Source organism: Octopus bimaculoides, chromosome 14 (assembly GCF_001194135.2).
Source record: "Octopus bimaculoides isolate UCB-OBI-ISO-001 chromosome 14, ASM119413v2, whole genome shotgun sequence".
Classification (NCBI taxonomy): domain Eukaryota; kingdom Metazoa; phylum Mollusca; class Cephalopoda; order Octopoda; family Octopodidae; genus Octopus; species Octopus bimaculoides.
The window spans coordinates 19,227,446-19,234,077 of NC_068994.1; the positions used below are offsets into that span (position 1 = coordinate 19,227,446).

General features: G+C 37.2%; 1 protein-coding gene across 1 annotated transcript in view; it reads right to left on the bottom strand.

Moving 5' to 3' along the window:
- LOC106874077 (disintegrin and metalloproteinase domain-containing protein 12) overlaps positions 1-6,632 on the bottom strand; it is a 351,070-nt gene that overhangs the window by 84,108 nt on the left and 260,330 nt on the right. The window lies entirely within an intron of this gene.

Genomic DNA, 6,632 nt, shown 5'->3' on the forward strand with positions numbered 1-6,632 from the left:
GATATAAAAGACATAATTTAGAATGAAAACATTCATTTAAATTCTTACAAAACCTGTACCTTCAACAGAATCATATATAGCCAGTGGTTCAAAATGATTTTTATATTTCAGGAATAGATGAATTTATTTTTTTCAGTTAATGTTAACATTTCTATAACACTGTGTAACATGATTTTTGCCCTTGGGTAGCAACAGTTATTTCCTATTTGCTTACCCTTAGAAAGTATGAAAAATGGCTAATATTTCATTTAAACTTTGCTTTTGTTACATTTATTCAAACCACAAAAAATCCCTTTCATCGGTGAAATGATGCTCCCCCACTACTCCTGCACATGATCAGAAATGCAGATATTGTCAGCTACAAAGAGACATACTCAAGTGGTTAAGGTCAAACAACTGACATGCAAATCTGTGCTATTGAGCAGAATATTTGCTATAATGATATTTCAGCTTGAGCAACTTAGTGCTGAATCTGTTTGAAATGTAATGGAAAATAGGTCAGTTTTAAAACATTGATGTCCAGGTCACAAAAGCTAAGTTTGAAGGGAATGGTGGTCATTTCCTTTGATTTCTAGATAGAAGCAAATAGGAAAAAAACACTTACTGAACAAAGACTAAAAATAAAAAATAAAAAATTTGTTACACAGTGTAATGACAATTGTCATTTAAGCATCCACTTTTCCAATGTGTATAAGGTAGACAGAGATTTTTGAGGCAGATTTTCTATGGCTGGATGCCCTTCCAATCACCCACCATAACCATGGGGAAATATTACCAAACAAGGTTATATTTACCCATGGCCAGATTTGTTTTTGCAGAATATTGGAAATGAATGACACTGCTGATATAACAGCGAGAATCATTTACTACTATCATGTGACTTCAAGAAAGGAAGATACAAACATGCACATATCTATCTATCCATCTACATGCACACAATGGCTTTCTTTCAGTTTATGACTACCAAATCCACTGACAAGGCATTGGTCAGCCCAGAGCTATAGCAGCAGACAACTGCCAAAGGTAGCATGCAGTAGTATTGAACCCAAAACCATATAGCTAGGAAGCAAACTTCTTAAACCACAGCCACACCAATGCCTCTCACTATCAGTGACAATATTTAAGTATTATCCTAATTCATTATTTATTAATTCAATTTTCACATTAAATAATTTATTAGCATTTTCACTGATGAAAGTATTACTTTCCAGTCTTCTATACTGAATGAAGGCTTATAGCAATAACTCCACAGGATGCTTGTTTGCCATTTGTGTTAAACAATATATTCTCACTATCATAGGCAAATGTAACATTATTATGGTGATCTTAATTCTTCATTGTGCACCAGCTGTCCTGGACAGTAGATGTGACTAACACACTTCCATCATGCCATGCTGGATATTGCAATGTACTTGATTAGGAAAAATGGGTAACATTGAGCTTTTGTGTGTAATATGCATTGTTAATATTTAGGTTCAAAAATCAAGAAAAACAGGCAGGTAATTAGCTGTACTTGAGAAAACTCATCAAGCCAAGCGAAATCATAGTTGTAGCTGGGACTGGTGAGACATAACATCCATGCTAGTGACGTGCAAAAGCACCCATGCTGGTAACACGTAAAAGCACCTGTGCCAGTAACACATAAAAGCACCTGTGCTGGTGACACATAATAGCATCTGTGCCAGTGACTGTTAAAGGGCACTCACTACACTCTCAGAAAGGTTGGCATTAGGAAGGGCTGTAGAAACCGAGCCAAATTCAAACTAGAACCTGGTGCAGCTCTTTGGTTCATCAGTATCAGTCAAGCCATCTAACAACCCTTGCCAGCATGGACAGTGGACGTTAAATTATGATGACGATGGATCCCCACAGCCATTCAATGTTTAAACACTAGTTTTATAGATAATTCTTTCAAAATTCCTATTTTGTTTTTCACACATTAACTTGTGTATGTAGGTTGAACTATGCAAAATGTTTAAGAAATTTAGCTGTTTTTTGCAATAAATACATCTAAATCAAAATTTTTCATGGACCCTTAATATACTTTTGTGGATCCCCAAGTTATTATTTTGCTTGTGTGGAACCCAAAAATCTTATATGGATTCCCTGAGGTCATATGGACCCCAGTTGAGAACCACCGATATAGAGGATATTTTGATTAATTTTCTTATTTCCAGTGGCAATAAGCAATGATAATTTGTAATATAAGCTGAAAGCTACTAGTTAAGGAAAGGTAACAGTCAAATCAATCTTATTACTTAACTGAAACTTGTTTTATTGGCCTCAAAAAGATGAAAGATAAAAACCAAACAATGTGGTGTTTGAACTGAGTACACAAACGGTTGCAACTAAATGTAACAAACTATTTTGTCTGACACTCCACTGATTATGCCAGAAACAATGTTTGTAGGTCATTGTTTCAAGTACTCCTAGATGACAGGGGTGGGAACTAGACTAAACCAGCTGAGGTAGAAGATTAACCAACCAATGGGTAGGAAGAGAGTAGTAAGGAGGAATTACTGATTGAATGTATTTTTGAAAGATAGAGAAACCTATTCCATTTGCACACAAAATATATATCAAGCTCGAGCTAATAAATAAGGAAACATCTATACAGTCAATAAGCCTGCTTGAAATAACAGCTAACTGTCTCTCAAATAACACTATTAAAGGGGAAAGACGGAGATAATGTAGTTCTACATACAATGCAGCTAACAGAAAAGACTGAATGTGTCATTGGTCACAGCTCTGACCTGATGTTAACAGCAACATAGTTAACAAGTTTGTAAATATAGAAGCGATGTCAGGGGCTTGAATGGAAGTTGGCTTATTTATGGGCGGAAAGGAACAAGATGCATCATCAGCCTTCACCTGGCAAATTGTTACTCATTCTCTTTTCTGTCACAGAGCAATAAAAGAGAAAAGACAAAAAAAAAGGAAATCCTAATAGGAAATGATTATTGTCATAGGAGCTGTTGTCATAGAGACACCTAGACTCTAGTTGGGGACTTACACATTTGCTGAGTGACAGGATGGCTAGATGATTGTCCACCATCAATCAAGTTAACACAGAAAAACATTGTTAAAGGAGATTTCTTGAAAAGCCAAACCTGTTTGGTTCAGTATGGCAGTAAACATATAATTAGACATGAATTTTTCGACATGACAAAGTCTTACTAACTGCAAAAATATTTACTTTCAAAGTTTCTTTAGTAAAAAAAAAATAATTAGATATTCAGTTTGGACAAAACTTAACACTTGTGAAAATAAAAAAAAAAAGAAATTAAAAATATGGAACCGGTTTCCATTTATCTGTCGTTTTCTAATCCTTTCTATTTATCTTCTTCCATGTCATGGGTTGGTTGATTCAATAAGTTTGAATACTTTACATCTCAACCTGGATATTTACATATATGAACATTAGGCCAGTGAAAGAACCTCTAAGAAGTTATTTGATCTCCTAGAAATAGCACCAAAATATTTTTTTCAATCACATATAAAAGGGTAGGGACACATTGAATATTGTGGTCCTTGTGAACTACAACTGAATAAAAAGTGTCTAGTCACAGATAAAATGTGGTTTCTTCCTCTCTTTTTTCCTTCTGTCTCAGAGAGCATGCAAAGTCCACAGATGCTGTCCATTCATCTCTGAATAAACCATTAAAAATGCGGCCCTACTACCTATTTTTTTGAATTAGTATACTTCAGATGACATACTTTATATATCACCATACCAACCAGACTATTGGATGTTGTTATACACCACTGGTTACAATGCACTTACAATGTTACATCTTTTCAAATGATGTTACTCCACTAATTAGACCAGCAGGCTAACATTTTCCCTGGACAGAACACCAGTTCACCACAGGGTTACTCATTTACAGCTGAGTGGACTGGAGCAGTGTGAAATGAAGTGTTTTGCTCAAGAACACAATGCACTGTCCAGTCTGGGAATTGAAACCCTGATCTTATGATTATAAGTGCAACACTTTTCAGCTATTGCTCGAACTCATTTACAACTGAATGAAGTGAAGCAATTTGAAATGGAGTGTTTTTCTCAAGAACACAACATATCATTGGTCTGGGAATTGCAATCACAATCTTGTGAATGAGAGTGCAACACTCTAACCACTTGGCTATGCTGTGTATACAGCATAGCCAAGTGGTTAGAGTTTAACTCTCATCTTTAGATGAGAGTTAAACTCAATGATGTCTAGTGTGATACAAGGTTACAACTTTTTTTTATTACAATACTCTGGTTCATTTTTGTTATTGCTGTTCTTGTTAATGTTTAACTGTTCTAAGGCAGCAAGCTGGCAGAGTTGTTAGCACACCAGGCAAAATGCTGAGTGGCATTTCGTCCGTCTTCATATTCCACTGAGTTTGACTTTGCCTTTCATCCTTTTGGGGTTGATAAAATAAGTACTAGTTAAGCTCTGGGCTCGGTGCAATTGACTTACCTCCTCCCTGAAATTGCTGGCCTTGTGCCAAAATTTGAAATCAATATTTAACTCTTCTAAACCACATCATGCACTTTACTGTTCTACCACCTCATATACATCAGTGTTCTGCCAATACTGTACACTTCACTGTCCTATCAACCCTGCACTCTGCAAAAGCATTGTTGGTATTCTACCAACATCACAAATGTAACTCATCTACCAATACTACATTCGATGTGGTGAGCTGGCAGAATCATAAGCACGCCAGGCAAAATGCTTAGTGGCATTTAGTCTGTCTTTACGTTCTGAGTTCAAATTCCACTGAGGTCATCTTTAACTTTCATACTCTCAATGTTAATAAAATAAATACTAGTTGATCACTGAAAGGAAGTGGGGGTTGTGAGGTAATCAGCTTAGCCTCTCCCACAATATTGCTGGCCTTGTGCCAAAATTTGAAACCAATATTGCATTCAACTAATCTACTAATGTCACACACTTCACTATTCTATCAATGTCACACGCCTGACTCATCTCTAAACATTATGCTTTACTATTCACCAATCATCACTCATGCTGCTGTTTGATGATCGTCAGACACCAAGTTCTTACAGTTCTAACAATATTACATAAATGCCAACAAGAAAATTTCGAAATAGGTGTAACACCTACACATTGCAGAAGCAAAATGTATTTTTCGTAAACAAAAATCTTCACAACATCTTTGAAATGGGGACTATATCTTTTGACAACAAACCACTTTTCAAAAGACAGGGTGTAGATAACTATGAACACTAGGTGAATGTGTTGATGTGTTATTACTGCATATAGGTCTGTTCTAGAAGAGCCAATTGAAAATACCTGGGAACAGCAACAACAAAATTACACTCACAGAGAGAGAGTGTGTGTGTATGTGTGTGTATATATATATATGGACACTAAACTCCGCTTGTGAAGACCTGTTGAGGCAAGTGAAATCGAAATCGAACTAAATTTGACGACTGGCCCCCATGCCAGCGTCTCCTTCATTGGACACTAAACTTTGCTTGCGAAGACCTGTTCGGGCAAGCAAAAGCAAAATCGTGATGGCACCACTGTTCGAGTGTGATCGTTACCAGCATCGCGTTCCTGGCACGTGAAAAGACATTCGAGCGAGATCGTTGCCAGTGCCGCTGGACTGGCTCCTGTGCAGGTGGCACGTAAAATACACCATTTTGAGTGTGGCCATTGCCAGTGCTGCCTGACTGGTCTTCGTGCCGGTGGCACGTAAAAGCACCCAGTACACTCTCGGAGTGGTTGGCGTTAGGAAGGGCATCCAGCTGTAGAAACTCTACCAAATCGGATTGGAGCCTGGTGTAGCCATCTGGTTCACCAATCCTCAGTCAAATCATCCAACCCATGCTAGCATGGAAAGCGGATGTTAAACGATGATGATGATATAAATATATATATATATATATATATAAAGTGCAGGCATGGCTGTGTGGTAAGAAGCTTGCTTTCCAACCACATGGTTCCAGGTTCAGTCCCATTGCATGGTACCTTGGGCAAGTGTCTTCTACTATAGTCTCGGGCTGACCAAAGCCTTATAAGTGGATTTGGTAGATGGAAACTGAAAGAAGCCCATCATGTGTGCGTGTGTGTGTGTGTGTGCATATTTGTGTCTTTTCCTCTACCACCCCCAACACCACCCCATTGCTTGTCAGCCTATGTTGGTGTGTTTACATCCCTGTAACTTAGCAGTTCAGCAAAAACGACCCATAGAATAAGTATTAGGCTAACAAAGAATAAGTCCTTGGGTTGATTTGTTCGACAAAAACCACTTAAATTGGTGCTCCAGCATGGCCACAGTCAACTGACTGAATTCACAAACACACACACACAATTGGTTTGAAAATGACATAATTATGGTAGGACTGGAACTTTATTATGCATAGAATAAGTAGTAGTAGTAGTAGTAGTATAACAACAACATCTGAACTATGAGGCAACTTTTGTTTGTTTTTAGTTATCTTTTATTTTTTTCTCATTTTTATTTCTTTCACATTCTAAAGCTTAGGGTCTGGTACTTACTGAACAATTATCGAAGAAGAAAGAAGAGAAAAAGCATTTTTATGTCCATTTTTCAATGCTATCAGGAGTTTGGCGTTAGGAAGGGCATCCAGCTGTAGAAACTCTGCCAAATCAGAC